The sequence below is a fragment of the Pinus tabuliformis genome, chromosome 1_2 (genome assembly GCF_031772625.1).
Source record: "Pinus tabuliformis cultivar Carrire ecotype Pingquan chromosome 1_2, CPIR1, whole genome shotgun sequence".
Classification (NCBI taxonomy): domain Eukaryota; kingdom Viridiplantae; phylum Streptophyta; class Pinopsida; order Pinales; family Pinaceae; genus Pinus; species Pinus tabuliformis.
In genome coordinates, this window is record NC_142298.1 from 879,487,143 (window position 1) to 879,498,086 (window position 10,944).

A 10,944-nucleotide genomic window follows, 5' to 3' on the forward strand; every position below is an offset into this window, starting at 1 on the left:
CTATTTTATACCGAAATAAATTTTGATCCATTTTATACCTTCCAAAATAAAATAGAAACAATGAAAAATTACAACTACTCTCTCTAAATATATAAATCTATACTAATATGTAAAACAAACCAAATCTCAAAAATGATTATGATAAAATACTTTGATTATTATGATTGCAACCAATCATATCACCTTTACCACTAGTTTTTTATAAAAGAATTATTATCATCCATTTAAAAAATTAATACTGCCAAAAACAATATAAGTGTTGATTATTCAAAAACAGAAGGCAACATTTAGCATGTGGAATAAATAAAAAATATCGCGCACAACTATTTCAAAATTGTATTGCAATAATGCAATGTGGTGAATTAAATTTAAGAACTATTTCAATAGTATTTATTTGATAAAATATATTAGAATCATCTAAATATAGGAGCTGTTTTGTTGCTACGTGTTTGTTTGGGTGTCAACTACATGAAAGGAGAGATCCCAATGGCGGCAAGCTTTTCAGAAAGCTATCAATTAATTAGGGTGCAAGTTACTTAAATTTAAATCTGGAGACTTTGATTCCATTAACGTCCCGAAAAATAGAGAGACAGCTTTCCATAATCGAGTAGAGGGGGCACTTTTAGATAATAGTTTCTTGTCAATGCATTCATTGACAACAAACATGTTGCAGAATGCGCAATCCATTGAATGGCACTCCAACATAGTCAAATTTTTACTAAAACCATTAGGTGAGACTATTTCATCTCTATTCTATTTTAATTCAAATTAAGAGGAATTTTTTTGCCAATAACACGTCAAAGAACGTGTCAGGTGATGATGTCGGCTGAGGACTTAGAGCAACAGATCCATGCGTCCGCTATCACAATATTAGTGAAATTGCTAGTGGTTGGAAAAAAAGCATTTCTAACATATCTACTTTACTTGTGGCTGATCAGATTTGTAAAATTATATAATCCTTAAGCTATTAAGATGATGGAGATTGTGAGTGAGAGAAGAGATATTGAGATAATGGAGGCAGGTTTTTGGATTTCTGGTTTAGTAGCTTGGGGTAGTTGTTGTTAGAGTAGTCGTGGAAGTTATAAGATTTGTATGGTGGAAATACAAAAGCATTTCGAATCACAAGGAATAGGAGGCCCGCGGTATAAGCTATTTTGTGGAAATGTCAAAGAGATGATGAAAATGGTCTAGCCAGCGAGTTTTCAAAATATGGGCTTCTCTTATGATATTGATAAAAATGGAAATGTTTGTATTAAAATAAAACCAACTGGTCAGTCTGGCTCTACAAAATGCTCTACATTGTTCATAAACATTACACATTAAATAGAATACATGGTTTTAGGGAAGTTAGAACAACATCCTAAGAAATAGAAACTAATTCCTATCCTGAGGCTACGTGAACCAACTCTACCTATTCTAGGATATTGTCCATTATCTTCAACACTCCCCCCTTCATGGAGAATGGGTTCACGTATATGCCTAGCATCTCCCTAAACATTAGTGAAAATGTCCGCGACATTATCACGTCTTACAATATTCCAGATGGATTTCTTTAGATTGCACTTTCTCCCTTACAAAATGAAATTGAGTATTAATATGTTTCGTGTTTTTGTGGAAGATCGGATTGTTGGCTAGCTTGATTCAACTTTGATTGTCGCATCTGATTGTTGTTGTGACTCTATGTTCCTCCCCAACATCCTCGAGAAGTCTTCGTGATCCGAATGGAAAATGGCATCAGCCCATGGTACTCATCCACCCATATTATTCATCGACCCATGGAATTTACCCATGGTATTGTAAATGGCATTTGCCCGTGGTATTGTAAAATCCACCCATAGTATTCATTCACCCATGAAATTGACCCGTGGTATTGTAACTGAAAAATAATATAAGTAACAAGTCACATTTTGTAAAAGGATAGATTGTCTGCCACAATGTAGCCTTTACAGTTCAGAGGCATGTAGCCACACATCTCTTCTCAAAGATAAGCTACCATCGCCCTAGCTGGTTTATTTCCATTACTATTTAAAATAAAAGCTTATTTGTGGTTTTGTTTATTGGGCATTCTCCTTATTTTTCTTCTAGCAATTCAAGTTTTCATATCTTGGGGGTCTCTTCCCCCAAGATCCATTTCAATCTTTTAGATCTTGGGGGCCTCCTTCCAAGATCCAGATCGGTGGTATCAGAGCAGGTTATGATTCCATGGGAATGAGCATTTGATGCATATTTCAGTTTCAAATTTTGCAGCAATATTCAACAAACTTCAGGCATGTGCTACAACCTCCACAGATCACTTTCTTGGGTCAAGCAGGACGAATTTTTCTTTTTTCATTTTTTTGCAGGAATTTTTTTGGGAAGCGTCTTTTCAAATCAGATATGAAATATTTGTTACAAAGTTTACAAAAAACGAATACCAGATCTGTATTCCTCTCGAAAAATCACCCAATTTCAAAAAAAAAATGGGTCGAATCGGAGTTCGGATGTGAGAGATATCGCTGATTTAAAATCAGCTATTTTATCAGAATTTTTGTGATGGCGGAACTGTTGCAGCACGAATCTAAGATTTCAGAGTGTCCAGATAAGGATTTCCATCACATGGGAAGATGAAAAATGGTCCTTCTGCTTCCAAAAACAGGTTATAATAAATATTCTGAGTTATATTGGCCGAGTTATGTCCATTTTAATTATGGAGCAGCATTCAGAGCGGGTTTCATCAGTTTCAACATAGCAGCATTCGGCTTGGGTTATTTGGAGACGTGCCCTCCCACCCCAGGCTATGTAGGCACCTGCTACTTCATCAACAACCAACATCACGGTTATGGGTCAACCACACAAAATCCTTGTCATCGAAGTCCATTTGCTAGGCCGCACACTGTTAGCATCACAGTTGGTCACCCGCATTACAGGGTATCTCTATCCTCGGATCTTCGTTTGTCATGGTTATGGTTCATCCACAAACCCACACTTCATCGAAGTCCTTTTGCTAGGCCGCACACTGTCATCATCACAGTTGGTCACAAGCATTACAGGATATCTCTATCCTCGGATCTTCGTTTATCATGGTTATGGGTTAACCACATACAACCCTTATCTTCAATGGCTCTTCGTATTCAACAAAGGATTTGGAGGAGGGAACTTTACGTAATGGGGACCATTGCTTCTTAAGGAGGGAGGAATGATCCAAATGGAAAATGGCATCAATCCATGGTACTCATCCACCCATATTATTCATCGACCCATGGAATTTACCCATGGTATTGTAAATGGCATTTGCCCGTGGTATTGTAAAATCCACCCATAGTATTCATTCACCCATGGAATTGACCCATGGTATTGTAACTGAAAAATACTATAAGTAACAAGTCACATTTTGTAAAAGGACAGATTGTCCGCCACAATGTAGCCTTTACAGTTCAGAGGCATGTAGCCACACATCTCTTCTCAGAGATAAGCTACCATCGCCCTAGCTGGCTTATTTGCATTACTATTTAAAATAAAAGCTTCTTTGTGGTTTTGTTTATTGGGCATTCTCCTTATTTTTCTTCTAGCAATTCAAGTTTTCATATCTTGGGGGTCTCTTCCCCCAAGATCCATTTCAATCTTTTAGATCTCGGGGGTCTCCTTCCAAGATCGGGATCTTGGAAGGAGACCCCCGAGATCTAAAAGATTGAAATGGATCTTGGGGGAAGAGACCCCCAAGATATGAAAACTTGAATTGCTAGAAGAAAAATAAGGAGAATGCCCAATAAACAAAACCACAAAGAAGCTTTTATTTTAAATAGTAATGCAAATAAACCAGCTAGGGCGATGGTAGCTTATTTCTGAGAAGAGATGTGTGGCTACATGCCTATGAACTGTAAAGGCTACACTGTGGCGGACAATCTGTCCTTTTACAAAATGTGACTTGTTACTTATAGTATTTTTCAGTTACAATACCGCGGGTCAATTCCATGGGTGAATGAATACTATGGGTGGATTTTACAATACCACGGGTAAATGCCATTTACAATACCATGGGTAAATTCCATGGGTCGATGAATAATATGGGTGGATGAGTACCATGGGTTGATGCCATTTTCCATTCGGATCACTTCGCAACCAAACCACCTCACACATTGCTGCACACATGGCTTGATACTCTGCTTCTGCTGAGGACAAGGAGACTGTGTTCCATTTCTTGTTGCTTCAAGTGATCACCCCAGATCCAAGACTGAATGCATAACCTGTTATAGATCTGTGATCATCTACATTTCTTGACCAATCTCAATCTGCAAATCCTACCAATCTAACATCAAAAGATTCAGTGTAAATAATTCCATAAACTATAGTACCTTGTAGATACCTCAAAACATTCTTTGGTGCATCCCAATGGCTTTCAAGTGGATTAGACATAAATTGTCTTAGCAAACTGACTGCATAATCCAAATCAGGTCTAGTGGTGGTTAGGTAGATCAAACTCCCAACTAGCTGTCCGTAAAGTATTGCATCCGCTACTTTTGAGTCATCCTCACATTGCAATTTGATGTTTTGTTGCAATGGTACCAGTGAAGACTTACACTGATCCATTCTAAACTTTTCTCTCCGGCCTTTGACATACTTTGTTTAGGACAAAAAAGTTTGACCCGAATCTCTCCAGATCTCGAGACTTAAACAGTATCTAAGTTCACCGACATGCTTCATCTCAAACATCTGTGACATCTGCTGCTTGATTTCATCAATTAGATATATACCATCACCTGTAATTATCAAATCATCTACATATAATGAAATCATCACTACACACCCTTGTTCATCTTTCATGGTGTAAAGGCTAGGGTCATTCTTGCTTCTATTGTAGCCAGCTTGTAGAGAAAATGAATCAATTTTCTCATTCCATGACCTGGGAGCTTGTTTTAGTCCATACAGTGCTTTCTTCAATCTGCAGACTAAATGTTCTTTTCTTTTTTGGACAAACCTTTCCGGTTGCTCTAAATAAACCTCTTCTTTCAGTTCTCCACTAAAAAATGCAGACTTTACATCTAGTTGGTGCATCATCCAATGTTTCTTAGTAGCTAAGGCAATTAACATTCTGATGGTATTCAATTTAGCTATATGGGCGAAGGTTTCTTCATAATCTATCCACTCTTTTTGTGTGTACCCCTTTGCAACCAACCTAGCTTTCAGTTTTTCTATAGTTCCGTCTGCATTAATTTTCGGTTTATATAACCATTTGCAACCTATGACCTATTTCCCTCTAGGGAGTCCTACCAATTCCCAAGTGTTGTTTCTGATTATTGAATCATATTCATGTTCCATGGCTATTTTCCATTCATTACTTTCATTTGCTTCTTTATAACTAGATGGTTCAACAACATTCATCATACTAGTTACAAGAGCATTTTCCCTATATCTTGCGGGCAATTGAGTTTTCCTCCCTAATCTCCTGAGTGGTGGGGTGGTGGTTTGAAACCTTATTTCTTCCTGCCACTGTTGTTGTTGTTGTTGCTATTGTTGTTGTTTCTACTGCTCTTGTTTCTATTGTTGTTGTTGTTCATCCTCTGCCTTTGTTTGCTGCTGACCCTGATTGTTCTCTGCATCTTTTTCTTCCTCAAAGTACGGAATGTCCCATCCATCATAGTGCTCATCAACTTCTTCATTATCATGCTCATGGAATTTAACATCACTACTAACAAGGATCTTGTGAGTAGAGGGATTAAAGAATCTGTATGCTTTATGTGATGAACAGTACACTATAAAAGTGCATCTGATGGCTTTTGTGTCTAACTTCTTTCTATCTTCCTTTGGTATGTGGGAAAATGCTTTACATCCAAATATTTTTTAGTGTTTTACTATAGATTTATATCCATATAAAGTTTCAAAAGGAGTTTTAAACTCAAGACTTTTTGTAGGACTCCTATTTTTCAAATAAACCACAGTATTTACTCTTTCAGCCCAAAAACCATTTGAAACATTCTTACCTTTCAGCATACTTCTAGCACATTCCACCAAAGTTCTATTCTTCTTTTCTGTTACTCCATTCTGCTATGGAGTATGGAGTACTGTAAACTGCTGCAGAATTCCATGATCTTTAGAATATCTGAGTAGCTCATCTTTCCTGTATTCCCCCCTTGATCAGAACGGAGAATTTTTATTTGTTTCCCTTTTTGTCTTTCAATCATATTTTTAAACTGCTTAAAGTATTTGAATGTATGACTCTTCTTACTTAAGAAATACACCCAAGAAAACTTCATACAATCATCAATAAACAATAGGAAATACACTGCACCTCCTAATTATTTTGTCTGCATGGGACCACAAAGGTCTATGTGCACTAAATCCAGTATATCCCTCCGTTTCCTTTCAATTCTAATAGGGAATTCTTCTCTATGCATTTTTCCTAAGGTACAAGCATCGTAATCATTATGTACTTGCTTTAATATAGGAAGATCTCTTACCGTTTCTTTCTGCTGTAGTAACAACAAATCATTGTAATTGATGTGGCCGAATCTCTATGCCAAAGCTCTTCTGTAGTTAGGCTCGCTGCTGTCAATGCTCGAACTGGTGCAGGTCTCACATCCAACTTGTACAGTTCTCCTATTCGGATTCCTGTAGCAATTGTCTTCATTCCATCTAGTAGATCCTTAATGCAACAATTAGATTTTAAAAATTCAATTTTCAAATCTTGATCTGTAATCATTGATACAGAAATCAAGTTCTCAGTTATGCCAGGCACATACATTAAATTATAAATTTGTTTGATATTACCATCAAGTAGAATAACATAAACTTTCCCACATCTTTTGATTTGATGACTTCTATCATCTCCTAGGTAAATCTGTGCACCTTCATTAATCTCTTTAAAATCCTCCAGCTAGTGCTTGTTCCCTGTCATGTGTGTCGATGCTCCTAAATCTACATACCAGATGTCTGCATCAACATTCTTATCAGGATCTTCCATGAACAATATCATGTTTTGCACTTGATCACCATTCGCGAGATGACCTGCATGTCTCTTTGGCTTCTACTATTCTTCATGATACTTCTTTTTCCTACATTCCCTGGCAATATGACCCAATTTTCCGCAATAAAAACATTTTGTTTCAGAGTAGTTTTTATTCGGATGCATACCATGGGTCAGATTTGGCTGTTTATGTGAACTTGCTCTATTTTCCTATTGTGGACCTCCTTTCCCTTTGTAGAAGTTCTTCCTTGCCACCAATGTAATATTAGCACTTTGGGGCTTCAGAGTCGGTCTCCTCTCTTCTTCCTACATCAGTATACTTGTCAGTTCTTCAAAATGCAATATCTTTTCTCTAGCATTGATCCCAGTGATGAACATCTGATAATTATCAGTGACACCATTCATTGTAATGGTCACAAGATCTGCATCATCCATTGTATGACCAATATCTAGTAACTTGGTTTTCAGATCCTTGATCCTTGCTACAAATGAAGAAATTGTTTCATTCTCCTCCATCTTCATGGACAAAATCTTACTCGTGGGGAACAAAAGACAATTTGAATTTCTGATGTCGTATAATTCCTTTAGAATTTCCCATATCTTGTTAGCTTACTTACCCTCTCTGATATGCGGTATAATACAACCTTTCACTGACATCTTTAACATTGTCATTGTTCCTCTTTCTCGTTTCTCCCAATCTGGGACCGATGCTGATCCAGCCACGGGCCTTGGCTCATCCCCATTCACAATTGTCTATGCACTTTGCGCTTCCAACAAAGGCTGCATCTTAAACTTCCAATTTTCATAATTGGAATCATTGAGCTTGCTATGCTCGTTCATGCACGATTCAAATATGTTGTTATTCATCTTGGTGATTTAGAAGAAAAAAAAATTGACAGGTAAAAGATGTTAAATCTACCCCAGATTTGTGACGGAGACAAGCCACTGTTGTTTGATCTCGCAACACACGCGCAGATCACCGTGACTTTCTTCTCAGCCTCCAAACAACCTCTTGTTGTCAGCTATAGCCTTGTTCTTGGCTTCCCCACCCAGCTTCTCTAACAGCTACAACCTTGTTCTTGGCTCCCTCATGCAGTTTCTTTAATTTACACAATCGTTGCACATATACACCCAATATTCGAAACTGTTGCAGATATTCGTCAATTTTCTGAGACTGTCACAACTGTACACAGAAAAACTGCGACGATCGAAAAATAAAAATTTCGAGAAGTGTAATAGTGCTATCGTCGCGGCTATTCACTCAAAACATGCAACAATTTCGGTTGAAAGATCCACCGATCATCCAATGTACAAGTTCCTGAGCCCTGACGCTTTCATACCATGATAAAAATAACAATGTTTGTATTAAAATAAAACGCATTGATCAGCTCTACGAAAGAGAGTCTGAACCACGAGAGTTTGGCTTTGCAAAATGCTCTACATTGTTCATCAACATTACACATTAAATAGAATACATGGTTATAAGGAAGTTAGAACAACATCCTAAGAAATAGAAACTAATTCCTATCTTGAGGCTAGGTGAACCAACTCTACTTATTCTAGGATATTCTCCATTATTTCCAACAAATATTCTTGCAATAGTTCTGCCATTCTACCATGAATGGAGGAATTCCTACCGTGAAGTATTCTTGCTCCTTATATTTTCAAATTTATGGTATTTTCAATGTATGAAATTATAGTTGATTGGGTTTCTAGGTAGCACTTTTTTAGTCTGGTTGGCCCTACTGCAAGACTAACTATTGAAGACCCTGAGATAATCAAGGAGATATTCCCATCCTCATCCTATTTTAAAGAGCTTGGAAGGCGACGAACTTCCAAAATTTGAAAGGGGAGAAATGGATGCAGCACAGAAGAATCATAAATCCTGCTTTCTTCACAGAGAACTTGAGAGTAATCTATTCAAATGGATTTTTTTTTTAAATATGATATGAAGCTATCCAGTTTACTTAAACTTCTAAAATGAATATAATCCCCTATGTTTCATATACTTCTCTTTCTGCATAACAGGCATTGATCCCTGTCATTGCCGGGAATGCCACAAATATGCTAAACAAATGGAAAAGTTACACTGAAGCAGGCGTGAATGAGATAGACATTTGTGAGCAGTTTGAGAATGTTAGTGCAGATATCATAGCCCGATCAGCTTTTGGCACCAGCTACGCGGAAGGAAAATGCATCTTTCAAATGCAGTCTGAGCTTTACAAAAATTTTCCGCTTCGGATTTTTGGAGATCAGATATTCCTCAACGGTTCTTGAATATGTCATATTTTAGGCTCATATTAAATATTTTTTTTTTTTGGGGTGATATCAAATCTTTTGCCGCTACTATCATTTTGGAATACATACCAGTGTAAAAACATTTTTATTGGTCTACCATTGAATTTATTTTCTCTACGTTCTTTTTTGAATTGTTTTTGATGGTCACGATAGAGGTTGTTTCAGCCCCTCTGCTGACTATTCCCTAAATCTGCAATCTGCTCATAGATAAAATGCACAACTTGTTCCAAATGTGTCTCAGGTTTGGGAACTAAAAATCTGCATCAATGGAAACTGGCCAAAGAAATTAGTTCGGCTTTGATAAAGCTAATTAAAAGGTGAGAAAATGATACAAGCGTTGAGAAACCCATTTCAAAAGATTTGCTAGGGTTTATCATAGATGCCAAAGCAAACACTATTGTGGGAGACCAGGCTAACGCTAGTCCTCCTGCTATAGAATTGAAAGTCTAGTCCTCCTGCTAGACTTTCTTCTTTGCTGGAAAGCAGGCCACTTCAAATATGTTGATATGGACGACCATCAAGACTGGCAGCGAATGGCTCGGAAGCAAGTTTTAGATGTGTGTGGAAACGATGATCCGGCCAGAAATACTTTGAGCCAACTCAGAATCGTAGGATCAGCGATATATTTTTAATTGTGTCATAGCCTTCTAACAGAGGATAAACTTATTGATATTATTTTCTGTTTTCTTTGCAGGTGGACATGATTGTTAATGAGTCTCTAAGACTATATCCACCTTTAGTAGCTCTGCTCAGACGGACAAAGAAGGAAATCAATCTTGGGAGTCTTAGTCTTCCACAAGGCATGGAGCTACTGATACCAATCTTAGCCATTCACCATGAGCAAGCTTTGTGGGGAGATGATGTGAATGAATTCAATCCTGGCAGATTTTGTACTGGAGTTGCAGGGGCTGCAAAACATCCACTGGCATTTATTCCGTTTGGTGTTGGGCCGAGGGCGTGCATAGGGCGGATTTTTCAGCGTGATTGAAGCGAAGGTTGTTTTGGCCATGATTTTACAGCGCTTCTCTTTCCAGATTTCTCCTTCCTACAGACATGCACCCACTGTTCTTATGATGCTTTACCCTCACTATGGAGCTCAGTTCATCTTCCATCCATTGCCTAATCTTCCATCCATTGCCTAATTCAATGTGACATTTCTTCTTCCTCCGCTGCAACGTTACACTCTATTGCGTAATTCTGTTCTTATGTCACCAATTTGGTTATGGTCCTTGCCCCATATTGATCCGCGATGCCTCTCTTTTCCAGAGTAATGTTTGAATAGTAATGTCCCACTTAAAATGCACTTTATGATTCATCATACCCTCAACACTCTGGGCATTCTGTCGCTCACAACGTGGTTGCTTTACAACCAGATATTAACAACCAATCCCCGAACTTAAGTTGATTGTAAATTTCTAAAAATGATTGCAAATTTCCCAAATATGGACATAGTACGGTCAAAAAATTTACCCCATATCCGTCATGTGCAATCGACTTAAGAATGCCCACGAACAATAAATGATTTGATCTTCGATTATTCCAGTGTCCGAAAGGAAACGTCAATTAATATTAAATTATTATCATTTGTGTACCTTTCTTAAATATATCATATTAATATTTTTGTAGCTTTTATACTATGGGAAGATGCGAACGGAGACTCTGCAACATCATGTCAAAATATGTCATATTGATATTTATGTACCTTT

The 10,944-nt window shown here is 37.5% G+C and overlaps 1 pseudogene; it reads left to right on the forward strand.

The window, feature by feature from the left end:
* Positions 1-975: 975 nt before the first annotated feature.
* Positions 976-10,380, forward strand: LOC149208764 (cytochrome P450 734A1-like; annotated as a pseudogene).
* Positions 10,381-10,944: the final 564 nt, after the last annotated feature.